Source organism: Epinephelus moara, chromosome 5 (assembly GCF_006386435.1).
Source record: "Epinephelus moara isolate mb chromosome 5, YSFRI_EMoa_1.0, whole genome shotgun sequence".
Classification (NCBI taxonomy): domain Eukaryota; kingdom Metazoa; phylum Chordata; class Actinopteri; order Perciformes; family Serranidae; genus Epinephelus; species Epinephelus moara.
The window spans coordinates 24,999,686-25,027,559 of NC_065510.1; the positions used below are offsets into that span (position 1 = coordinate 24,999,686).

Genomic DNA, 27,874 nt, shown 5'->3' on the forward strand with positions numbered 1-27,874 from the left:
ATCAGGGAAGCTAGCTTACTAAATATTTTTAAAAGCTAAAAACGTATCTGCTCACTTTAGCCTTTAACTAGCTCTGACTTTCCTAATACAGGTCTGAAACTCTTTCTATTTACACTTTTACTCTCTATTTACACTTCACGCTGCTGCAACTTTTTAAAATCTTACTTGATTTTATGATTTATAGATTTACAACTCTTTACAACGACAATGATTTTATGAATCAGTTCTGTTTTTTGTTCATTATATTTCTTCTATGAAAAGTGTTATATAAATAATGTTTATTGTTATTATTATTATCATTATTATTGCTCAACTTAAGACCCACAGGGCAAATTTGGCCCTCGACTGGACGCCGGGTGACCCGACGACCATTTTCTAATTCACAATAAAAATAAATAAATTCACACTAGGATTTTTTTATGCACTTTGAATGTAAATAAGGTGCCAGAGTGCAATAAAAGTATTTCAGGGGAGCTTGTTTGTAATTAAAAAAAAGAGCTGGAGGAGGACCCACCAGAGGGACATTCACACTGAGCCCCAAATGTCTTCAAATCCTAGAAACACCCCTGCGTACACCTGACCTGTGCAGGGCTGCTGTGGTTGGATTTGCCACCTTCATTCAGTTTATCTTATAAATATTATTAATGTTTGTTGAGTAACCCTGATGTTGTATAAGTAGGAAACATTCAGTATTTTTCCTGAGTACAACACATGACATAACAGAAAACAGGCTGTGTAACCACTGGAGGGAGAAGCAGAAATAATGCATGGATACGAGGCTATTTTTACACGTGAATGTAATATTGATGACTGGATCAGCTCTGCCTGCATCCGGCTGCGGGTGCCTTTCCCTTTTATTGTCGGCGGATCCCTTTAATAAGTGAGGTGGAAGTGAGTGGAGGCGACTCTCAGCTCAGTCTCAGTGAGTGTGTGTGTGTGAGAGTGTGTGTGTGTGTGTGCAGAGCAGCAGGCAGGCAGGCAGGACGGTGCAGGGAGAGACAACCACAGCAGTTAAACTGGGAAAAGTCCAGTAAGGATCACCGTCGTCATCTGATGCATCCTCGTGCGTCACTGTAGCGTCCACACCGGCAGATCAGGAAACATTTAGGTGAGTGAATCGGAACTTACTGCATGTGTTTCTCCAGATACCATGGGTTGAGATTGAATCAGTGTCCACACTTTGTCCCTGTTGTTTCTGTGTGAGAGTCTTAGATTAATGCACAACATGGGAGATGCTTAAAAACGCAAAATTAAATTATGCATGCAATCATGTAAAGTGCAGCACTGCCTGTGAGGTAATTTACGAGTTAAATAATCGGTTTACAGCAGCAGCAGCTGCAGGTTTATTCCCAGGACAAGTCTGCAGCATGACAAGCAGCAGGCCCATGCATGTGTGTGTGTCATCTTAAATCTGTAAAAACTTGAATGGACCTCTGTGCCTGCTGATGCACTGACTGAGCTATGAGTCAACCAGGATCTTGTGCAGTTGTTTTATGTTTTAGGTACATAGTTTCATGTGCATTGGCTCAGTATTAAATTTCAGAACACTATATCTTCAGCTCTCAGGGTGCATGTGAAGATTAGCTGAAAGTAGCTGCAACTGTAAAGAGATATTTAGATAATAGTGATTATTTTTATCATTTGTAGTTAAACTTGTGAGTAAGTGCTCATAGATTTGACATTTAAGTTGAATACACCTTCCTCACAGCACAGATTTTGACTTAAACACAGGTGAAATAATATAAATACTTGCTGTACTTCAGCTGTTGTAATTTCTGGAATAGAGCCATGATAATATTCTTTGTTCCACCTGTGCTATTTCTGGTAAAACAAGTCAAAATATCTGCTATGAAAAAGGTCTAAGAGTCTGATTTATTTGGAAACAACAAGGACGCAGATTGCTTTGATACCAGTGAGGCTAGCAAAATTCATTTATTTTTATATTTATATTTATATTCAAATAGAAAAACATGTAAAGCGCAAGATGTACAGACTTGACAGGGAGGAAAAACAGGCGATGCTCGTCAATAAAACATTACAAAGTCTATTTTGCTTTCAACAGTACAATCAATATACTGCACAGCATCAGGAGAGCCTTGTGTCTTTGCTTATAAAAACTCTAGCAGTTAAAGTTACATATTTCATTTGCACACCAGAAACATCCCTCAAAAGAAGCACGCAGCTCATGTTCATGATAATGATAATTCAGTAAATTTATTTTTGTTCTGTTATTTCTGCAGTACTGTCACCAGCTGATAAAAACCTGATCACTTTATACGTCACTGGGGCGTGAAACTACTTTAAAAATCTGATAAATTTGTTGTCATTCACTTACTTACCAAGAAAAGATCAATACCACTTGTTTTTTTTGTTTTGTTTGTGTTTTACTTTAGAGAGAACCAGGCTAATTGTTTCACCTTTTATAAAAGTATGGAGCTGCAAACAGCAGCTCAACTTAGCATACAGTAGACAGTTTTATTTACATTGTGCCAAATCATAACAAAAGTTATCTCAAGCAACTTTTCATATAAAATAGAGACCAAACAATCACCCCATAAGCAAGTACTTGGCGACAGCGACAAGGCTGAAAGAACAGCTGGGAAACAGCTAACCTGGCTCTGTCCCATGCTCAAGTATCTGCCTGCTGCCGTTAAATCTCACCAGTTAATGCCCTGTAATTTGTTTGTTTTATTCGTACACAAACAATAATGTAACAAGAATGAGTTTGGAGTTACTGCGACCATGCATTCATGTGTTCATGCAGCTGTCGTTTGGCTCGTGGCCAATCTTACCACCAAATCTTGTGCAAGTCTGTGAATCCATTTTGGAAGTTACACGCCTTTTGTGATAAGCCACTCCCATCACTATGCTCCCTTCGAATGCAAACACACACCTTGATCCATACACACTTGACCTACATGCCAAATCTCAGCCTCCTTGGATGAAAACTGTGGGCGCTAATTGGTGGGGATTTTTTTTTACACCAAACTGACTGACCAACTGACGGAGCAAGCTACAGAGCTGCAGGCTGCACCTAAAAATGACAAATTTATGGTTTCAATGCGGCTTCCAATCTCCTGGTTGTAGCTCCAGTACGGTCAAACGAGTGAAATAACCATTGGCGAATATTCGCCTGCCGTTCACTTCCATTCAGTACAAGCAAATGCATGAATAAAACATTCTCTTCTGATTGCAAAGCATATTTGCATCTTTGCGTCTTTTGGAATTAACTTTGGTGAATTTGAAATCGGCAAAGTCGCAGCCTCAACCGATAGCAAGGAAGTATATGTGGAAGAGACATTAATATTTGCTGTGTTTAACCAGCCGATACTGTATGATATTGACCATGAAAAATACAAACTGCCCCACATGACAGATGCTGACTGGCTGGCAGTGAGTCAAGAGACAGGCATGTCAGAAGGTGTACCAATAACATCACATTTCATGGTATTTGTTCATAAGCTACTGTACCTATCATTAGCCGTTTGTGTCACAACCAGCACTGCTGGTTATCACTTCTGCTGGTAACTCACCCCACATGTTATTACACCCTGGCAGACATTACAGTGGTACATTCTCATCCAACTTTTGGCAAGAAAGTCATTAAACACATTTCCCAAATGTCAAACTATTCCTTTATCTTTTTGTTTGAACTCATTCATAAGTAACATTGTCTAAACTGTGATTATTTTAAATACATTTTGACATTTTTTAGGTTGAATAATTTTTCAGTTACAGTGATAAGTTGATAGGATGACGGTGTTTAGTTGCAGCACTGTTAACATCACTTTGTCTTTACATAATATTGTTTCTGCAGCACATCACCGAGCCACATTCAAGTCATTAGATGGCTCCAGTCTTCCTCATAGATAAACTAAAAGTGGATTAACGTCTCATTACATCTGCCTGCTCTCTCTGTCTGCCTCTATCTGTGTGTGTGAGTGTGTGTGTCCTCCTTTGATGTCTGATCCGTAGTTTTTCTACGGCAGCTGTTTTTGTAGTCATTGTGACATCAGAGGTGTTTGAATGCAGTAAGTGACTCTGGGAACAGGAAGTAGAGAATGATGCAGTAAAGGCTGCATAACTCTCCCATCACTGCAGAACAGTGTGCTGCAGCTGCAACGCTGCAACTGTGGAGTATTCTCATGCTAATCAAGAAAAGCACTAAGATGACTCAGTGCAGTGATGTAATGCTAAATTTGGACTGTGATATAAATTCGCGGGCTAATTCGTCAAAACATCAAGGCTTCTCATTGAAGAGAGGACCTGGTGCTTTTACAGTGATTCCACAGTGGAGGCTGATTGCATACATACACTGAGGTATCAGTTATTTAACTTGACACGTACAGTCGTCTGTAACAGTTCAGTTAATACTCCAGTACAATATAACATCACCATGAACTATGGTCTAAAAAGTCACTTTAGAGTTAAAGGGAAACTTAAGTATTTTTCATTGTGGACCTTGTTTTCCCATGATTTTGTCTAAATGACGAATGGAGACAACGCTTTTGAAATTGACTCAGTATTTGGAGAGACTGCAGTTGAAGCCACAGTTGCAAAACATGATGCAATGGAATTCTTATGGGCAATTGTGCACCATCAGTTTACGTCCATTGAAAGTTCTTGTTTTTTCCACTGACAGCCTGAGATGGTTTTTATAAGGGTCTGAAAAGATTGATGAAAATACTCTACAGGGAAATGAAACACTTTCCTTACCTTTAGATGGTGTGTTTGTTAATGTGACCAAGTCTTGCTCAAGGAGAATGTATGTTACAGGAAGAACAGTGGAAACATGAGTGACATTTGGAGAGAGGAGTGCTGGGAGTAGCTGTTAAGGCTGCCTCCTAAAAGTTGGAGATTCAAATCATCAGTCTGAGACCTCTCAGTTGACTGAGATGTTTGTTTTTAAACTAGTCAGTGTCCTGTGCATAGCACTTCTGGTGATGTTTTGGTCCCCAGATTTTGCTGCTGAGTGAGCGATCTCGACTTCCACGCTACTTTTTGGTACAGACAGCTGCAGACATGATGCAGCGGCACAGATGGGGGGAACGTTTTCACTGTTAGGCTCTGAGATAATATTATCTTCTCTCTTCTGCTCAGAAATGGTGAATTTACAGCTCAGTATGACACAGTGTCTGGCTTTTGTTTGATATCTAGTGTCAACAAAAAATGCACATTTCCAATGCGTTGTTAGTGCAGTGAGCTTGTTTACTATATTAAGTGAATGCCGCTGTCACACTGAACGTCCTGCTGAACCTCATTCAAACTTAAAAACTTTATATGGACAGAATATTGAATCGTCAAATATCCGTATTGGCCAAATCTGATTCAACTGACATAATTCTGAGTCGGTTACAGCCCTAGAGTTTGTTGTGTTGGAGTACAGAAAGCGTAGCTTAGTGTCTACGTAAAGACTTGAATCATGGCTGAATATTTAGCTGATTTTGACCATGTGGAAAAATCAGACATCTCAAAACGAGACCTCTCCTTGAGCGACACTTGGTTACACACAAATAGACTGGATTACCAAAAGGCAAGATAAAATGTCTCTGTACAATAGGATCCTTTCCGTCATGTTGTCAGACACCTCTTTTAACAATCTGAGCCTGTCAGTGGCAAAAACAAGCACATTTATTGGATGTAAATTGACAGTGTGCAATTCCCCATAGGGATCACATTACAGCCTGTTTAGCTGCTGCAGCTGAAGCGCTCTCTCTCTGTTCTCAATACTGGACCAGTTTCAGAAATTATCTCCAGTCGTCACTCAAACACAAAAACAAAGGAAAATAGGGTCCAGGTTAAAAAATATCAAAGTTCATCCTTTAAATCAAGGTTTCTCTGACAGACTGTGAACAAATACTAAACGTTACAAACTTAACAAAGGGTTAGATTAGTGCTGGTATTAAACCACAGTACTTTTTGGTATAGACAGAAATGTATTTGCAGGATTAAGCATTAAAGTGTTATCTCAGTGCTCAGATTCATACTCTTTGGTACGTCTTTGATCAGACAGTTTTTCATTTGTAATAAGTTTTTGTATGGTTTGTTTTTAGACAACATTTAACATTTGAGAACTTTGGCTTCTTTAGTGAAGTTTTGTTGAAAATATCTAGTTTATATTTCTCAAAGACGGTAAGGTATTGATTTGATATCAGTATCACAATGCAGGTCTAGTATCAAAACATTTCAAGCAAGCTATTGCCCCGAGTAGGACTGTTTTATTAGCTTTAATGGGTGTACCCATTAAACTTGTAACTCAGTTTATGAAGTTTGTGAAGATCTGCCTCCAACTGATGTTTTTTAAGGTGACGGTGAGCTTTTAATTACCCAGATAAAGACAGACATCTGATTCCATTGGAAATGTGGCCTGGTGGTTGTATTGATGTTTTGCTTCAGCTTGTACGGTCAGTGACTGAAGGCCCTGCAGGCTTACTGCTCTGTGACCCTTTGACCTCCCGGGATCAATGGACACTCTGCTGTGAGCGACAGCGACGTTTGTCTGGTTAAAGCTAATTGATTAGCATCGGTCATCAGCCAGCTTAGTGACTCTTGACCAAGTAGTCGTAGCTCTGACTGTCTGAGTGTAAAGGATTTGGAGAAGCCACACTGTGTTTGTGTGTTAAGGGTCGTAATGTTTCCTGCTAAACAACAGCAACAAGACGCCTTTCAGGGAGGGGCGCTCTGTCACTGAGACGGCTGTTAAATCAATGGATGCTGCACAAACTGTAGCAAAGACTGCAAGTGTGATGCATGTATGGGGTATAAGTATGGTTAGCCAAAAAGTCATTAGCACTGTATTTACAATGCTAGAGCTTGTTTTGTTGTTTTACTTTTTGCCTACTACTTTAAGTTGTTTCCTCAGTAGATACCATCGGATATTTTAATGTGTGTATATATAGCATGTAATTCCCTTAAAACCAAAAATATATGTTGCCACATGACTGTTTCTGGATGGAATAAATAAAACTAGATGCAACTTGTTCTTAATGAGCTTCAGAGGTGTTGATCAGGCTAGCTCTTTCCCTGATGAAGGGCTGGTGCCAGAAACGTCACATGTGGTGATACAAATAAAATTTGCAAAAGGAGCAGTTCTGGTGAGCGGACCTGTTTGTGTATTTGTTCTTCTGTCCAGCACACAGTATTTATCATTTCTGGATGTGCGTGCTGTTATTTTGAGTCTTCAGGTTAGCTCTTTCCCCCTGTTTCCAGTCTTTATGCTAAGCTAAGCTAACTGTGTCCTGGCTCCAGCTCCATATTTAACGCACAAACATGGAAGTGGTATCGATCTTCTCATCAAACTCTTGGCAAGAAATAAGCGTAGCCTATTTCCCAAAATGGTGAACCAGTCCTATAATGTAGGATATGTCTATTTGTTAAAAAATGGCCATCTCAAGCTCCCACTGTAACATCATCTTACCTATCCAAAAACAAAAAATATTCAGTATTCAACAGAGAAAAGCAGCAAATCATCAAAACTTAAGAACCTTGAAGCAGCTGATGTTTGGCATTTGATAACTTAAAGGTTCTGCACACCGACATGGTCCTGAGAGGAGCTGTCATCAGGTTGATTAAGTGAAAAGACCTATGACTTTGTTGAGGCTTTTAAACAATTTATTGATCATCAAGATTGCTGTTAATTTTCTGTTGATCAGCTAGTTGATCAGTTGACTATTTAATTCCACACAAGTGAACACATTATTAGATCCAGCTTTATAACATCTGAATCCATGGCTAGGATTTTGAGAGTTCTCATAAATCTGTTTTAAAGACATATTATATAAGAATTGTTGGCCACTGAGCAGTGAACAGTGTTGCCAGTGAAAGCGAAAGATAACCTCAGGTTTTTCCGCTTGGCGTTTTGCCTTGCTGTATTTTTTTTTTTCTGCGCTGCAGCTTTTTCTTGGATACATGCTGCTCACAGTCACAGGCAGAGTCAGAGTCAGATACTCTGCAGATAAACACACTGTCACCAGGCAAGGCAAGTTTATTTATATACCACAATTCAGCAACAAGGAAATTCAAAGTACTCTATACATAAAACATCAAAAGCATAAAGACAAGCTGCAAAAGAAACATAATATAAATGGACATTGAAAAACAACTGATTAAAGAATGCAAAAATACAAAGTTAGAATATACTAAGACAGGTATAAAATACAAGAATAAAAGTTACAGTGCAGTGTAAGCAATGATAAATATTTGATTTGATAAAAGGCAGCAGTAAAAAGAAAAGTTTTCAGCCTTGATTTAAAAGAACACAGAGTTTCAGCTGACCTGCAGTTTTCCGGGAGTTTGTTCCAAATATATGGAGCATAAAAACGAAATGCTGCTTCTCCATGTTTACTCTTGACTCTGGGGACACAAAGCAGACCTGTCCCAGAAGTCCTGAGAGGTCTGGATGGTTCAAACTGTAGCAGAAGGTCAGAAATGTATTTGGGTCCTAAATCACGTATGCTTCATAAACCAACAGGAGAATCTGAGAAACAGGAAGCCAGAGTAAAGACCTCAGAGCTGGAGTGTGTGGATCTACTTTCTTGGTCTTAGTGAGGACGCACACTGCTTTGGCAGTCTTAAATGATGATTGAGAGGGATTACTTCTCTATGCGCCTATACATTTTTGTATATCAACCTTCAGACTACTTCTCCCTGTAGCTACAAATACCTCCTGTGCTCTTTGTCACAGCTCCGTCTGTGTGAACTTGTGTATGCATTTTCTAACAAGCCTTCATAATCTAATGTGCATGTCATGCAGCAGCCAGCAGGGTTTATCAGCGCTGCACAAAAGGAACATGACCCACCCAAATAATTAGCACAAGTGTAAAAAAAAATAGGCTGATGATGCTTCTTTCGCAGATTTTGATGACTTGTTTCAGCTAATTGGTCTTATTTGCAAACAAACAAAAGCAGGTAGTTCATGGCAGCCAATGACTGTGTGCACACTGTGTTTGTGTGATCATGCCAACCTCGTATTTGTCATTCAGACTGGCTGTTTGCATTTCAGATTATTCTGTGTTCTCTCTCGCTGGCTGTTATTTTGCATCCAGGTCGAGCAATTTGTCTTTGTTTTCTTTGCTGGAGGGGAGTGAGAGAAGCAATAGTCAAAATAACACCAACAATTTTGATGGCCTATTGTTGTTTTCACCTCTGTTGGTCTAATGTCTCATTTTCTACATAGTAGGTTACAGTCCCATTGGACTCCCTGTAGTTATCTTCTGACAAACTGGTACCTAGTCAGCCCAGAACAGCACATTACAGTGTGTCCTTAGTAACTGGTTTGTTATTTTAATATAAAATGTTTTTCATTTTCTTGTTTTCCAGTTCTTATTCTTAGACCATCTGCACAATGAATGAATATTGCATACACTAAAAAGCATTGTATTTCATGTCTCCATCACGATAAGAGAATTCATGCATGATATGATGTTATTTCCACTGCAGAAGAGACTTGATGATCACGAAATTTAGGTAGGGAAAAAAGTGGATATGTCGATACTGGTATCAGTTAGATAAAAAGAGTTGTTACATATTGGCATATTGGATATCGGCAAAAAATCCAACGTCGTACATCCCTAAAATTTCATATACAGTATATTGGTGAAGCTCTGAAATGCAGTTTAGCTCTGGATTCAAATTCTGGATCTTTTATGAGGTATATTCAGCTGGTTTCCCTTCACTTGGGTAAACCATTGCAAGTCACATCATATAAAGCTAAGCTGAAAAAGAATTAAATCATAGTTTCCTTTAGTTCCTACAAAGCCATTTTCTGTGCTGTAAGTAATCCAGTTAAGTGGGAGTGGATGTACAGAGGGAAAACAGATGCATTTAGATAATTACTACAAACATTGTTTGTGGCCTGCCAACAAGATTAAAGCTTTCAAGAAAGGGGGAAACTCTCCGGGTGTATATTTGTATGTCTGTGTTATATGTGTGTGTGTGTGTGTGTGTGTGTGTGTGTGTGTGTGCTCCTGTAGGAAAGTGTATGTTGGGTTGTGTACAGCCTCAGAAGACAGAATGAGTTATTTTGTTATTGTGGAACCACCTATGTTTCTCTGCCAAGATGGAAGTATGAAAAATGTGGGAACAATGAGGGGAGGCCTGCCCTCTTGGCAGCAGGTGTCTGAACAGGATGCTCATTTTGATATCATGTTGATGGATATTGGAACTTAAGTCCACAAAAGTTAAATACCAAGATGCTAATGTAAACACTGTTGTCTATAATCGTAATGCAAAAAGACCAGAGTATCAAACTTAAGTACTTTTTTGGAACTGACAAAAACCAGTCAGTAGTGCTGCAGAGTATCCAAATGTCAGGTCTGATTTGTTGTCTTGTTTGACTTTGACTTGATGGTTCTTGAGTTTAATTCACATTTTGCCAGTTGAAAAAAGCCTTTCTGGGGCTTTTGATCATTTCCTCAGTGAACCGTTTGTTCAGTCATTGTGAAATTGTAGATGTTCAAATCTCAATTTGTTTTTGAGCACATAAGTCCTTTCAATGCTGCTGTGATTAATCACCTTATGTGTGCACTAGAACAACTATTAAATGGACCGTGTGGTGAGATTGTTTAATCAACTGCTGTTTCCAAGGTCAAGAACACACTTTGATGCACATGATTTTGCCAGTTTTAGACTGTTTTATGAAGGCAAAGTTCTTGTACGACTGCCTTTTAGACATTAACACAAAGAAATGTGTTGAATTCAGACAAGACTAGGAGTCTGCAGCTCTAAGGCTCTTGTGAGGCTGTGCTCAGGGACAGCTGTGCTTTGAGCTCATTTAACATGTGTGGACAGGGCACGCACAAATGACGACTCGAAGATATTGTTTTCCGGCATTTATTCACTCCTGCAGAAGACAATATGACACATTAACTGCCTTCTGGGCACCTATTTCTGCACCTCTGCTCCCCCACCAATGCAAAACGGCACTGTGAGGGGCAGGCAGATGGAGCTACGGAAACCCAGGAGGTACAAAAGAGGCGATGTGCATCAAATTCATTTCCACAGGAAACATTTAAAATAACACTAAATAAAAATTAAGATAGAGAGAGCATGCTAAAGATAAATTCACAAACACTCAACAAAAAATTTAAATGATAAATAAAATTTACAGAATATAGTTTAACAACAACAAATAATTAAGTGCACTTCTAGGCTGTGCTTATAGGGACAGCTGTGCTTGAGCTAACATCAGCAAGTTAACATGCTCATATGCTGATATGATGTTTACAATGTTAGCATGCTAACAGTTGCTTGTTAGCACCAAACACAAACTACAGCTGCAGCAGGTGGGAGTGCCATTTTTGCAGGTGTTAAGACATAAAGTATTGGATGAATTAAAATGAGCTGATTATGGAGCTAGATGAAAAGTCAGGGGATCACCAAAGTCATTAGGATGCATCCTCTGGGGAAACTGACCCTGTGTTCTGTATCACATACTCTTTCTTTTTACCTTGAGAAGGTACTGCAGCTGCCCCTTCAAAGTAGGTACTGTTGCATGGAGTATACATACAGTTTGGACATGGTACTTCATCATAACATTGCGGCTTGAACATTGACCTTCCTGTTTGTATAGTTGCAGCTGGTAGCACACTTTTTTGTGATCAATTTTTTATTTAGTTTCTTTACAAAGTATTAATAATAAATCATATATACATATTGTTGAAACTCCAGGAAAAAATATTGACGTATTGTCTAACCCTTCCCTCCCCTGTCAGGACTACCTGTGATGGTGACAAGAGAAGGGAAAAAAAATACATACAAGGATAAGTAAGATGAAAAAATGAGCAAATACAAAAAACTAACTAAAAAAAATACATACGTATCCATACGTATCCATATAAAGCCCACACAGTTACATGAATACGTATGCAGATATCAACACATTCAGCATAGTGAGCCACAGAATAATGACCAACCTGATTCATATGGGTAGATTTAGCTTGACAGTTTCAATGTTATTTACCATGGCCCTATTTGACTGAGCAATAGAGAGTCCCAAAGATATTATGTCATACAGTAGGGAAACCCATTGAGTAATGTGGAGTGTATGTGGGCGCTTCCACCTCTGTATTAGCATTTTCTTTGTAGCTGTCAAACCTAAAAGCAACAGTCCTCTCTGGGAAAGTTTAAGAGATAATGAAGAATCATCACTTTGGAATACAGGGTCTGTCGATTCTGATTACTGTATATATCCCATCAGAGAAGCTACTTGAGACCAGAAAAACTCCACCTCTGGTTACACAAAATTTGTTGCAAAAAGAGAAAGTATGCGGATCAGAATGCAGCAGATTTTAACGTTATCACTTGGAGGTACAACAAAAAGCCATTTGCTGGGCTCGCCAGAGACAGAGGGCAACCTAGAGACTGCTGTTGTTACTTTGCAAGCTATATAGCTTTAACTTTAAGGTCATAACCGACACATTATAGATTCTAACACCCAGTACTATTTTAACAACATTGAATATATCTGCTGTTCGTTATCTTTATGATTATTTTATTCGCTCACACAAATCCTTTTCCTATTACTATTCAGCTGGTTTTCAGTTACTTGAATGCGTTGTCATCTGTCAGTGCAGCTTCTGGCAGCTGTCAAAATGAGCTGTCAACAAGCTGTCATCTGTCTGCGGCTCAGTCAATGTATCTTCCGCTGCGCAAAGTATTGTGGGTCAGAATAGGCAGAGAAGCATGCTGGCTTGCACACTGCAAAATGGTGTGGTAGTATGGATATTGGAATAGACAGTAAATATCTTTGTGAAATTTAACAGCAATCCATCCAATAATTATTCAGATATTTTAGTCTGGACCGAAGCGTTGGACGGACCAAGCCACCTTTAAGTCTGCAGAGCCAAGCTGCTAGCTAGAAACATGTTAATATTTCTCAGAGCACAGAGTCAAATGAAAGCATTGTTTTGCTTTATAACTTGTGGGTCGCGCAGTTCTCTTCCTCTTGTCTCTCCTGAGTTGTAGTCTTTGATCTTGTTGCATCATCTCCGTCTTGTTTACCAGCTTTGCCTCAGTGCACAGAGTCCCCCGGGGCAAACAGGACAGATAGTAACTTGCTTGTTTAGCTAGTAAGTAACTGCAGTTTCCCTTATTTGAACTATCATGTTGTGTTTATGACTGCGCTGAGATCATTTTTCAGAGGATTGTTAGGGTGGCTTTCAATCGTGGACCATCTTGTTTCAATTACTTTGGCCAGTTGTTATTCTTGAGCTCTCACGTCAGTGTCAGCAGTCAAGAATGGCAATATTAAAACTGTGTTTGTTTTGTACTCTGCAGTAGATTATGGCAGTGTTCAACTTTTTAGAGTTGTGTTTTTAGCATTAATGATTTGGAAGTATGCTTTTAGAAATGATGTCATTGCAGCTTGCTGCAGAGAAAAGCAGAGTGCACATGGGGCCTCTGTTGGAAGTGGAGATAAAATTGTGCTCATGAGGGTTCAGCTTAATTTATCTTTATTAAAAAATGGAAAAAAGGCATTAAGCATGTAGCACCAAGACATAGCTCATTCTGTGCCGATTGTATCGGGGTCAGTGTTCGGACAAATGAAATAATTTGGCTCCTGTTGGACAGTTTCTCTTCTCTCTCTGTCAGATCTTCCGTCCTCCGTCACTCCTTATCTACTTCTCCTCCGTCATGCCTCTGGGACTCTTGCCCTCACTGGGTTTAAAGAGCAGCACAAACTTCAAGCCCCACCTCCTCCAGCCTCACTAAACCCTCTGATTGGTCCTTGCATTCCCTCTACACCACCGGCGGGCCCTCCCTCTCCCATCTCTGCTCACCCTGTGGCTCCCCGTCAGTCTGTTTGGATTATTGTAACAGCTCAGGCCTCTCACATGCGCTCCCCTCTCTGCCCACTGCACACACTATATCAGAGATGAGAAGGATTAGGTGACAGAGAGCAGCGTTTGTTTTCACCCCAGAGAGGAGAAGAGAGGAGAGCAGCCATGGAGTTGAAGTAAGTGGGATGTTTGGGATTTGAGGGTGGAGAGGAGGCTTGGGGAGAGTGAGTAATAGATGGAAAAAGGACATAAGGAAAGGAAAACAAGGGAAGATTTACTGTTAAAGGAGGAGTGAAGCCATACTAATGTTGTTTTGGGGAGAGTCCTTATACAGAGAACAGTGTTTTTGAACTGTCAGTGTGTTTGGCTTCTGCAACAGGAAAATATTCTTATTAAAAAATACCTCAATAATGCCAGGTTATTACCCTGGAAAGCTTGCCTGCTAATACAAGAAATACAGGTTCCAGCTAGACACGTTCTCAGGTGTTCACATACTGTAGCAAAATACACAGTGTTTACATTCTGCAGACGTGCTGCAAGGGTTTTTTTTGTGCAGGTGTAAGCTCGCAAGAAATTATCTGAGTTACTTTCATTTCCCTTTCCTGTTTGTCATGCTCAGCTACTCTGGCTTGAAGCCAAGAAGATGCACTGTACATGTGCTGGGAGAAAGTCAAGCTTATTATACAACTGAAAATTTGTCAGCAAGGGGTTTACATTGTCTACAACATATGATGGTGGTTGAAAAGCACTCAATTGATCCCATTATATAAGTCAAAGTGTTTGTTAGTCTGTTATTTATCAGTGTGGGGAAGCTGCAGGATGAGTATAAACACCCATTAGAAAGCAGGCTGTTCATCAGCTGATGAAATATGGCGTCTAGCAGCATCATTAAACTGTCTGGGCAAAAAGATTTGATGTCATATTGTGACACTGGTTACTCTTTCACTGTTGACTAGTTACTGTGTTACAGCTGTTTACAGTGAGTGAGAAACACAGTGATGGCTTTTCACTGGAACTTGATCCACTTTAATGACTGCCGTGAAAGTTGGAAAACAGAACGCTGACAACAAACATGATTCGTCTCACTTAAGGTGCTGCACGGCTAAATGATGCTGCCTGACTTGTGTTGTGGTGGAGAGTCAGATGACAGGATTGACACAGTATCACTGTGATGTTGGTCCATGAAATATAAAGCTACAGCCAGCACCTGGTTAGCTTAGCTTAGCACAAAGACTGGAAATGGGGAAACAGCTAGCCTTTATTTTTGAAAACAGGGGAGATTAACATACTTACTTAGAAAAAATGAGACACAATTTGCATTACATATGCTTTTTATAATGCAGCAAATATCAATTTATCAGTACTATATCATTTGTACTCTAAATGGACTTTAAACCTATTGTTACAGTTCTTTGCCAGCACAGCTATGTTAAATGTCATACAGGAGGATTAAGGTTCACCTGAATCAAAAACTGAAACCACTCTCTATTGTTGCAGACATCGAGTCACAACATTTTAGCGTCACTGAATTCTGGTTGTCAGATGTGCAGCGTGGACGGTTTCCAAAGGCCCTACGCTTGCACATCTGTAGGTCTTAATTAGAGGTCAGGAGTTAACATACATGAGCTAACACACGCTGACACCCAGACAGAGAATGGCCTTATCTCGTGCCACCAGAACGTGCGGTCGGTTGAGATATACAGTCAAGTGACACATCAATGCTGGGTTTCCTTTTTCGGAGTACAGCCTCTTTCTCTGTCACATGTAAATTTGACCTTACAGATATAAGAGAATCTGAGGGAATTTGGCACAACACTCTCAGAACACATCAAAAGTTTGTTAAATGCAAAATATCTTAAAGGTCGAGTCAGCGATTCTGGAGAAAGATGTTGATATTTAAACTCTATCATGAAGTAATTCCATGTCTTATGGGTGGTGATGTGGAAGAGGAAGAGTAGCCAGCATAGAGTTGTGTTTCACATGTACAGAGCCAGGGCTCTTTTTTCAGCTTGCACGCTAAACAGACAACTGGCGGACCGTGAGGAGGCACTTGCAGAATTTGACAAAGTCTATTGGATTAGAATCGCTGATTAAAGCTGCCAGAACAAAACCCTTAAATTGGCACTCACAAAATATTTATGAATTAATACGTTATTTTTAAAGATAAACATTTCCTTGACCAGTAAACTTTAATCTGTGGTTTGTTGTGACTTTTCAAAGGTGGGAGGACGGTTGATGTTCAGGCTGAAGGCGTGCTCTGCCGTTGTAATCTCTCATCATCCTGTCCCCAGTGGATGCTTTAGATTAGCATGAGAGTGTTCTTATAATACAGGGGTGGGGCTTATGTCACACTGTCCAGTATTAAAGGCATGCAAAGCCCATGAAACTGAAAGCTGCTGTATACACTGCAGTATAAAAAGGTGTGGCTTTAATTATTTTGCGGTTACTTCCTTGGGTCTACTGTACTCCAGATGCTGTAATTACTTTTGGTTTCGAAACTGTTGCAGCGTTGATGAAATGGTGTGATTACCAGCGTCACCATGGACGTAAGCCTTATCGACAGACCATCTGGCTTTAGGCGCTGAGAGGATTTAGAATACAATAAATGCTGAAAACAAACAAACTATCGGTTATAATCATGATACAATGTGTTTTATAGTCTGTAGAGTAAACACAGTCAGTGTAGCATTCAGATCATGTTGTTCTCTCCTGATGAGTGATGATTGTAGGTGTAGTGGACATGTGGGAGCTGTTGAGATGAAAGAGTAATCTTAGTCTTATCTTGTGTCCCCAGAATGGAGGATGGTTGGCAGCTATACGGTGAAATGACACCTACTTATTCGTTCAGAGTGGAGCATTTTTCTCTGAAGCATATAAAATGTGACAGTCAGTTACATGAGAAGATTGGTAGCACTCTTGACGGATTAAATTTGGTACAATCATGGTTCCCGATGATGAACTCTAATGACTGGTGATCCCCTAACTTTCCCTCCAACACCATCCTGAGGTTCATCTTTGTTGTCAAGAGTGAAATGTCTACAAAACTATATAATAGATTGCCATAAAAGTTGAAACACATACTTAGGTTCCCTTCATGATATTTTCTAATAATTTTGGTGATCAGTTTTCCCCAGCACCACCATCAGGTCATCACACATCCTCCACACCACCCTGTCTCGCTTGGAAAAGAAAGGGAGCTCTGTAATATTGCCCTTTATTGACTGCAGTTCAGCATTTAATGCTGTAGTTCCCTCCACAATAGTCACAAAGGTCAAGGAGCCGAGATCAAACACCTCACTGTGCATGTGGATCCTTGATTTCCTGACAGGCATACCACAGGTGATGAGGACTGGCAGACACTCCTCTTCCACCCTCATCCTTAAAACCGGAGCACCCCAGGGCTGCGTTTTTAGTACCCTGCTGTACACCCTGTAAATACGACTGCGTAACCACTTCCGACTTAAATACCATTATCAAGTTTGCTGATGACACAGTGTTGGTGGGCCTGATCGCAGATAACAATGAATAGGTGTACCTGAGAGAAATCGAGGACCTGACCCACTGGTGTCATACTGATAGTGTCAGGATGATAGTGGACTTTGGGAAGAAGCAGCAAAGCAACTGGGTGGACAGCATTGTATACCTTGGCCCCATCACTGAGGGCCTGACCTGGGTGCTGCATACTGACTCAGTGGTAAGAATGGCAAGAGAGAGACTGTTTCACCTTGGATGCCTGTGGTAATTCTGGGCATATCCTCAAATACTGAGGAATTTATACTCCTGCACCGTCAAATGCGACTGGATCATCACAGCCTGGTACAGAAATGGGACCGAACAGGACTGTAAGGCCTCACAAAGGGTGGTTCGTTTAGTTGTACATACCCTGCCCTACCAGGCAATACAAAAACAAGGCCAGAAAAATGATTAAAGATCTCAACCAAGGTCGGCAAGAAGGTCCCGGTTACACTACGCTGGCACTGAGAGGCTCAGGACGAGCTTCTACCCTCAGGTCCCAAGAAACCAAAATGAATACCCTGCTGCTTAGCTATGCTGTTGACATGAGAGCGGTATGGATTCATCTAACCTAAATAAGAATATTTACTAAAAAGCCAAACTGTCCCTTAAAGTGTGTCTTTGTACGTATTTGTACGAGGCAGATAAAATGACAACGATAGTAGCATAGTAGTAGTAGCTGTAGTAGTAAGACTTTTACGATAAGTTAACTCATCAAATAGCTACACAAAAGAGAACAAAATATGATTTACTCTGGAAAGGTGTGCAGAACAAAAGTACATTTAAAACAATTAAACACTCACAATAATAAAATCTGACTTCAAATTGCTGATTTTAAAAGTGGCTGCATGAAGAGAGCAGCAATAAACTGTCCTGTGACTCTCGACATGGTGTAAGCAGTGAACCTGTGTGTGACTGGACTCTTGGACTTCTAACCTGGCAAGCTAATAAGTCTCACATCATAAAACATTATAAAACATTCAGTGATGTGCAGGTGAACAAAGTGGTCTCCATCAGCACTGCCACACAGAAACAGCTCGTTCCCTGACTGAACACGTAACAGATCCACCTGTTAGTCTTCACTCTGTTTGTTGTTTACAGTCTGAAAGCAGTGGTTGTGTCCAGCAGTGTCATTATTGTGCAGGGTGACATGGCATTATGTGTGTACAGAGAGAAACAGCTGAGGTCAGAGCTCTGGAAAGAGCTGTGGGATGGACACCAGAGGGAGACCCAGAGTAACATACAAGCCACTGCAGCCTCTGTGTAAACCAAAACCCTAAACTATAGATAAAAGAAGTGTTTAAAAACTGTTTCCTCTTCATACTGGTGAGTGGAAATGAGCTGGTTTTAAAATCAAAGCTTGCTCTGGAGCAGTTAAAGGTTACCATCGGTTGAAGTTGTGTTGTCTTTGCAGGAGGAAGGATTAGTTGTGAGAACCGTTGTTGTTTTTTCTATCACAGCGACTAAGTCAGCTGGAAATGCTGTTTTTGCTTTACAGTCTTTGAAGTGTCTTAATGCATCGGGGGTGATGATGTGGGTGTGAACAGGGAAGCAACAAAAACAGGTTAAGTGATGTGTTTACTGTGTGTTAATGTGTTTGTGCCCTGAGCTATTAGTGTCTCAACTTTATGTTGCTTTCATACAGGCCTTCCAATGATGTAATGGTTCTGTTGGGTCTGTAAGAGTACAACACTTAAAGCCCTGACCTTTAATTTTTTGCCAAGCTCAGAATGGCTTTTGTCCTGACTGAAATGTCCCAACAACTATTAGATGGACTTTTATTAAATTATGTATGAACATTCATATTCATGGTACCCAGGGGATGAACCCTGATGACTTTAGTGACCCCCTGACTTCTTCTTTAGCGCCAACAGGAGATTGATTTTGGAGAACATTTTGAGTGAAATGTTTCTGCACCCACCGGATGGATTGTCATGTTCCTGTCAGGATAAATTGAAAGAACTTTGGTCCGTTGATTCATCAAGTGGCATCATCATCAGGTCAAAGTTACATTCGTACTTGGTTAATGACAAAATACACAAAACTACCATTTCCATCAGGTAATTATCAAATGTTAGCATGCTAACATGCTAACTATGAATGTGACAGTGGTAAACTATCTCTGCTTTTGGAATTGGATACTTTTTATGCCTCTACACCGGCAATAGCTGTAGCGGGAGGCATTATGTTTTCGGGTTGTCTGTTTGCCCCTCCTTTCGTCCATCCATCTCATTCTCGTGAATGCAATGTCTCAAGAAAACCTCAAGGAAATTTCTTTAAATTTGGCACAAACGTCCACTTGGACTGAAGAATAAACTGATTAGAATTTGGTGGTTGAAGGCCAAAGGTCACTCTGACTTCGCATTATTAGAAAAAACTCAAGAATTCATTGCTAATTTAATAATAATTACAAAACTTCACAAGAATGTCTGATAGGATAAAATAATAAAGTGATGGCATTTTATATCCGAAAGGTTGAAGGTCAGCTTCACTGTGACATCATAATATTCTTCATAAAACACTTTTCTGGCCATTATTCAACATCATAACTCAGGAACAGAAGGGGAGACATTAGGTCAGTTACTGAATTGGTGACACTCATCTTGGGTGTCCATCTTGAAACTGTGCTGATTATATAGGTCTTCTGTGCGGCCGGGGGGAAGATGTGTGTGAAGAGTCCATGTTTGCACAGAGATGGATGTAAACTGTAAGAAAGTTGACTGGTGTGTGGAGGCATACGGCGGTAATTCTAGTTTTTCTTACTATCAGTATGTACAGCAGCTCCCCTTACAAAGTACACACTGTTGCATGGAGTATGTATAAAACAGGGACATGCTACGTCATCACATTATGCTTTAAACTGTGCTTATTGTTATCACTTAACGTTACCTTGTAGATACAAAACAGCATTAGTTGTGCTCGCCAGAGACGGAGGTCCGTTATTACTTTGCAGTGTATGTAGTGTCAGCTTTTAAGTTATAACTGCAGATTCTAACATGGGTATTATATTCATAACAGTATAATTAATTATGCATTTCTCTGTCATTAAGGTTTTCATATTTATGTTCTTTTGTTGTTTTTAGTCATCTTTATGATTATTTAGTGGCTTCTGTCAGCTGACAACGAGCTGTCAATTGTAATCTTTTTGTGCCTCAGTCAATGTAAGGTATCTTCTGCTGTGCATCCGACATACTGCATTTGACATACTATGTATTGGGGCATAATCTTTTTCTAGCATACTAAATAGTATGGTAGTGTGGATATTGGATCCCACAGGTTATACCTGCGGTGTTTGAAATTGCTGTCACGTTAGCAAGCTGGATTTACCCTTAAGCTCAAAGCAGCACTTTGCCTTAGCACAACCTCACAGAGACGTGCATGGCTGAGGACTCTTTGTGTTGTTGTATGTTAAATTTAAATGTTACAGGATGACATTTAAAGACTGCAAAACTATTTTGGAAACTTTTATAGTAAATTTCTATAGTTTAAATGATATATAGCTAAAGACTCTTAGTGACTCTTAGTGTTGGTTAAGTTAAGCACATTTATATAAGCGAGGAGTTTAACTGGCAGGCAAAAAAAGAAGTAGCATCTTCCTTAGCAGTCATTAAATCAAAGCACCAAAAGGCCTTTCAGTCATCGCAGGTTCCAGTCCTGTGTTCTGATTTCTACAGTGGTTGACTCTTTACTTTACATTCAGGTTGTACACTGTGCCTATAACAAATCAGAAACAAAGTGATGATGACGTGTGTCTATCATAAGAGCTGGTGGTTGTGAGGATGTGAGTGTATGAACAGAGTTTGCATTATCCAAATTGAGAGCAGCCTCTGTAACCACTGATCAAAGGTAGAGCTGTGGAGCATCCTGTGGGTTGTGTTTTTTGTTTATAAGGGTGCTTCAAAGCTTAAGGCTAGTAATATTCTATATTTTTCTGATTGATGGTAAGTCCAATGAAGAGACCGAAACGAACAAACAAAGTGATAATCTGTCTCTCTATGCTTATGGCCCCATCCTTTAGAGTAATGAATCCAATTTAATTGTGCATCTGCATATCAATGCTACACGCACATAATGACTGTTTGGCCATTACGTTTTCTTCTTTCCTCCGGAGTTGCATTAGTTTCTCTTGTTCTGTGTCTCACTCCTCTGACTGACTCACTGCGTTTGGCAGAGGTTGAGATGAGATCACTGGAAAAGCCGTCAAGCTGCCAGACATGAAATGTGTGAAACAGCTCTGTCAAGATCAACTGAGGTTAGTTTTTAAATGCAGAAGTATAAATGCTACAGAAGAATTTAAGGACTCCCCATGCTTTTTGTTGTACTGTTATTTGCTTGTAGATGGAGAACAGCAATTTCAGGCAAATCAAGCAACAAATTACAAAACATAAGAGGTCATTTTAGTCAGGCTACATTTGTTCTCCAACTAGTGAAGCCATTCATGTCTTAAATAGACTCCCATTCCTCCAATCAAGGGTAAACAAGTAGAGTATTTAATGCCCTTACATGAAAATACATGATGCAGACAATAAGGCTGATGATTGTGTTGGATTGCTGTTTTGTTTCACTTCATACATTCATTCTGACATAGTCTTCATGTTAAATAACTTCTTGTGGGGAGGGAGAGTTATTTTGTTTTGCCTTAACTAGTCATGGCACATTACATCCTCATCCTTGATGATGTTATTCTTAGTTCATGGGGAAGCTGTAGTTAAAGCAGTTGCCAAAAAAAAAGTTCCGTAAAGTATTTTGAATTAATTTTGAGAATTGCGTAGGTTTTTGGCACTTGGAATTTTTGTCCCCCCTAAAAGATGTCTTAGGCTGGAAGCCACTTTTAGGGTTCAAAGGTATAACTCCTAGAGCCATAAAATGGTGTGCATCAGATCCAAATGGTTTAGTGGCACAAGCAGATGTCATATTTTTTTTTATTACTGGGCCCCAAAAAGGAAATAAATAAATAAATAAAAAATGAAAAAACAAAACAAAACAAAACAATGGGTGGTTTTGAAGCCCCAGGCAGTCCCCCGAAGTATATAGCCTACACATGGACAAAAATACATTAGATATAGACATATTAGATTAATGTTATACCAAACTTCTGGGGCTCTAACTTTAACAAAATTTAATATATGGCAAGTATGACAAGCCAAAGTTGCAATTTGTTTCCTGTAAGGCATGCCAAAATGGCAATGTGGACTCATTATATTATGCAAGCTGTGCAAAGCTGTGCAGGATCAAGTGGCAACCTTTGGGGCTGAAAAATTAAAGGATAACTTTGGTATTTTTCAACCCGGGCCCTATTTCCCCATGTGTATGTGTGCGTATGATTCATAGGTACAACTGGCGATCTGAACCGGTCAGTGGCGAAAAAAAACACTTTTAATGCGCAAACTTATACGGGACACATTTGCCCCCGTTACCGTTTTAGCTTGTTTCGCGGCTCCCAGCTGCATCCGCCTCCCTCAATACTAAACCAATTTTAGAATGAGTTGTACCTATGAATCATACGCACACATACACATGGGGAAATAGAGCCCAGGTTGAAAAATACCGAAGTTATCCTTTAAGCCAAACAGAAGTGCCCAAAACTGCAGTTCCTCTAATGGCCACTAGAGGCTGGCTCCAGAAGTGAGTCAATACCCATAGAGCCCTCATGTTAAAATGCCCAACTTTACAGTAGAAATAAACACGTTTACAGCCTGGTATAAAAAAAATAGATTTTGGTCTCTATAGCTAACGTCCCCTGTCATGATAACTGTACAAGACTTGAATTTTTATATAACTCATCTGTTTACATTTCATCAAGTCTCAAAGTTACACATACTTAAGGGCATGGCTGCTTTGAGTGAGAGGCTGTCTGTGAGGTGTCACCACAAACTATAAGTCAGATCCATCTCCACAGCTCCACCCTGTCTTCCAAATATATTCACTTCTGATTCCAAAAACCAAGATGGCGACGGCCAAAATGCCAAACTTAATGCTTCAAAACAAGAGTCCACCAACCAATTGGTGACATCACAGTGGCTACATCCATTATTTTATACAGTGTATGTGCAGGACGATAATATTCCCATTCTTAATGATGACCCTCTAAGATTTACTAAAATTGTTTGACTGTTTCTCTAATCAGTGTAAGCAGCTGTGAATGAGCACAACACTTGGCCAGTCTGGAACCAAACAATTAACAGCCAGAACAGATTTTCATGGACATCCAATTGTGCAAACAGAGCCGTTTTAAAGCAGTCATTTTGTTGATTAAATATACACACACATCTCTTTCTCTCTCACTGTGGCAGCTCCATCACATACACACATGCGTATAGTACAAAGTGTGCCGGCAGGATGCAAAATATGAAGTATTGTGCAGCATCAGAAGGTCAGTGTTTCACTGTCTGAAGGTTAAAGCTTTTGTTTTATGGTTTAGGTGATCTGCTCTTGTGAATGTAGAAAGCTTTGTAGAGAGTTCAGCTTATCACACACAGTAGTTCAGTAATTGAGATCCATGCGTCTGATATCATGTGTGCCCTCAGAGACCTTCATCTTTATGCTTTCATCTCCTCTCAAAAAAAAGAAAGGAAATGATTTTAACCTTGTCGTTATGTCAAGAGAATATGGAGGAGTAGCAGCATACTATATTGTTAATGATATGCCCACTCATGCTACGTCATACTTCACAGTGACGTTGTGAACAGTGTGTGTGTGTGTTTGGGGGCATATGAAGACATGTGCACATGCACGTACAAGAGCGCCTCTGGTTTTGGCAGATTGAAGCACTCGGCTCACATCTTCACTTTCTATAATACTTTAATTCCTTTATACTTAATGATTCTCTTTCATCTTTCATATTTTGCCTTTGACTTTCTCTCTCACCTCTTTTTGCTCTGTCTCTGCATGTACAGTGAGTCAGCATCATGCACACACCCCCGCACACACACAAACAAGCACACGCACATGCACTCAGAAAGCTCCCTTTAGCTTTAAGTCTATTGGTGGAGGGGACCCATAACTGCTGTCCCTTTTTTTCTATTTGTTAGATCACCATCCGTCAGCCAGTAGTCTCTCACATACTCCTGATGCTGCACACGCTCGCTGCACTGCAGTGAGCCAGCATTTACTTCAGACAGAGGGAGAGGAAGGGAGATGAATGGATGAGACAGACTGAGCCAAGAAGTGATGGGAGGAGAGGAAGTGGCGAGGGGAGAGTAAAGGAGGGAGGCGGGGGGGTGTAAAACTGAAACACAATCTGGCTAAATCGCCCCTCCTCAACTTCGCTCACGTGTGTGCGCACACACACACACTCATAAACACACGGAGGAGCTGTGTCGCTCACACACATCCTGTCGTCTCCTGTTTGCTGCTACCTGGACTGGAGCATCATCTCATGTCAGAGCTGACATGACGGCAGCTTTAGAGGGATGTTAGTAGCTGTTTCACTCACATGGAGCCAGTGTTTCGGTGTGTGTGCTGGAGTGGATGACGCCTGTTGATCCGCCTATAGATGCAGCACTGTAAGTCTTTCTATTAATAAGACAAATATTTGGAGTAGCTGGTGTGTGTGAGCTCACATTGTTGCATGATTATCTCTGGGAGTCACTACATGCAAACAAGGTAAAATTCCTCCAATAATATTCCCCTGTTTCATGTGTGCTCTCCGCTGCGTATTAGATGACAGCTCAATCCAGCAGGAATTATTCCGCTTAGCTGGTGCGGATCTGATTATGTAAGAGTGGAGCGTTGTGAGGCTGCTGCGACCTTGTGCACCGTCAGCACAGGGCTGCTTCTGTTGTGGCTGTGTGCAGGATTTAGGAATTTCACTTTTATAATCAGTGCCATATTTGATGCTCTGTTAATCTGCTTAATCTGGCCTGGGGAGCCGGTAAATTATTAATGTACAGCCTAAGACCTGAGCTTTTGTGTTTGTGCATGTCTGTGCTGGCATACAGCTCATATATTGTCATTCAGACCTTTTCTTTTATACATGGAGACAATTTTATGAATGTGGTTGTAGCTTCTGTGCTGCTGAAATGTCACACTAGATTGTGAACATCTTGTCGATGTTTTGTTAAAGTCATTTGCAAGACCAGCTCTGTGGGGCTGACCTGAGCTGCTCAACACAACACTATCTGGCATCTGACAGCAAACACATTACATACCAGCCGTGTAACATATTGGAAACGTCGGTAATAACCCGCTGACAGCATGACAGCATCATTATAACAGTAATTTTATCCACCGCTCTCCATTTTCAGGCTCACCAAATCACCACATGTGCAGTTCCAGCCTCTCATATCTGTTTTCAGAGAGGGGGGAAAGACAGGAGGAGGCTTGTATAAGAGAGAGAGATTAAGAGGAAATAGAAGAGAGGAGAGGAGAAGGAGAGCATGCACCGTAGAAAGAAGCACTGTCCCCGAGGGTTTCCTCTCAGCAGCAGAGGTGGCCTGTTTCTGTGCCTGTCTTGAATGTGAAGAGACAATAAAAGCACTGACACACTTTCCGTGTCCAAGTTAGCTGCCAGATAACGTTACTGAAGAGTCAGACGTTCAAATAAAGGCTGCGGAAAAAAGATGCTCCAGATAAAACTGAATAGGAACTTCTCCACAGTTAGGAAGAATCGGTGTAAATATGCTGTAGGCTGGTTTTAAACTATTTATTTTTGTAGGTTCAGTGTTCTCTTCCTGTCTTGCTGATGAGTGCTGAACGCAGAGTGCCTTGCTTTCACTTTATAATCAAATATTTATCACTCAAAGTGCCTTTTATGACAAACAGCCAGCCGACTTTCTGCTGCTGTGCTGGTTCCCAACATGAAGGTCGAGAGCCACAAGATGAATTCAGCTTTATTTGTTTTCTCAGACTTTCATCTGATCATGTAGAATAGTTTGTCTTTAGGCCTCTTACAATGAGAGCACACCGGCTGAGACTTTTACTCCCCTAATACCAACCTCAACTCAGGTTATCTGCTGATATTGAGTACTGATCCAATGCCAGTACTCTTGTTCCTGGATCTAAAATGTGTGTATACCTTATGATCCAAGCAGCCGGTCATGACAGGATGGATGTGTGTGACAGCTGAAGCTTTTAATTATATAATGACATTTACAAGGAAACTGTGTTTAATGTGGATCAATCACATCAAGCAGATACCTGACCCTTTTAACCTCTTAGGTCAGGACAGGTGACGATACTGCTCTGGTTGATCATACCAGTGAATCCCTACTAAAAAGGGTTCTCAAAAAGGGTCAAGGGTTCTCAGTGCAAACATGAACTGGCATGACTGAGGTTTTTGGTGCCCCTCGGGGTCTGGTGTCCTTTGCCTGATTGGAAATCCGCCCTGAGTTTGGTTGAATTGCACGCAACTCCTGGAGATAGGAAATGAGTTGGATGTTTTACAGGAACTGGATACCAGACAACTGCATATATGCGCTAGTGTTTCTCCTCCCAAGCCCACAGACTTTACGTTGGGATGATGTAAGGCAAATTAAAATCACTTTTCTTGGCTCTGGGAAAGTTTTACAAATATGAAGCCTCCATGGATTAAACATTCATAATAGGAAGTGTAATGATTGTCATGCATTTGGTATTTGGAGGGGTCTCGTCAACAGCTTTACAGACATCTCGTTTGAAAATGCTTTTTGGGCTGCAGGGCCTTTTTAATTTTTGATCACAAGTAGATCACGTTTGGGGCCATGGTTTTACTGCATTCTCTGTCAAAAGAGCTCCATCTCTGGTGCCAAAGTTTTATTCTTAATTTCCAAGGCAAGATGGACAAAAAGGGATAGTTCAGATCCTTTGAAGTCAGGTTGTATGAGTTACCTATCCATAGTCAGTGTATAGATGTCAGTCAACACACCAGTTTGGAGAAGCAGATAGAAGTAGCGACATGGAAGCTAAACAGTGTACTGCTGGGGATGGGGAGCAGCAACAAAATGCATTTTAACCACTTAAAAAAAAGTTGCCACCTCAGAAAATCTGTATCAGTTTAAGTGTACCATATATTGGGAATATTTTCACTGCTCTGCAGACAGTCCATTCTGACAAGGAAGCCATTAACGACTGCAGTTCCTTATTCATGCTCTCGTTGAAGCCACCAGACTCCATTGACAAAAATAGTAATTTTAGCCTATTGAACATGGGAGCTGCTGGTCCACTGCTGCCTCACCCAGTTAGTTTGTTTGTGTTATTGTGTGACTTTGGTGAATCTGAACCAACTCTTTTAAATGCCAAAGTCCAAGCAATAACACAGACAAACTAATTAATTGAGGCAGCGGTGGACCAGCAGCTCCTGTGTACAGCAATGTTAAATCACAGCTTTTCTCAATGGAGTCTGGCTTTATAGAGAGCAATATAACATCTTCAATTCCCCGTTGGACATTGCTGTCTGATGGCAAGGTGAAAAGGTGAAAATAGTCTGGATATAATGTACGCTTAAAACTGAAATAGATTTTTTTTTAGATAGCTAAGATATATTTTGTTGCTGATCCTGTCCACAGCCATATATTGCTTAGCTCACTGGCATCTACTGTATGTAATACTCTTACTAAGGATAAGTAACTCATAATACAACCCCACTTAAAAAGATCTGAACTATC

At 40.3% G+C, this 27,874-nt stretch overlaps 1 protein-coding gene across 4 annotated transcripts in view; it reads left to right on the forward strand.

Annotated features, from left to right (window-relative positions):
- The first annotated feature begins 968 nt into the window (after positions 1 to 968).
- The window catches only part of trim2a (tripartite motif containing 2a), a 42,879-nt gene continuing 15,973 nt past the window's right edge, over positions 969 to 27,874 (forward strand). For 2 of the 4 annotated variants that reach the window (XM_050044395.1, XM_050044399.1), the window contains exon 1: positions 13,788 to 13,954. The gene's annotated coding sequence lies outside the window, so the exon portion shown is untranslated. Of the gene's footprint in view, positions 1,109 to 13,787; positions 13,955 to 24,664; positions 24,797 to 27,874 lie in introns of those variants that run through there. The other 2 variants (XM_050044396.1, XM_050044397.1) reach the window with 2 other exon arrangements.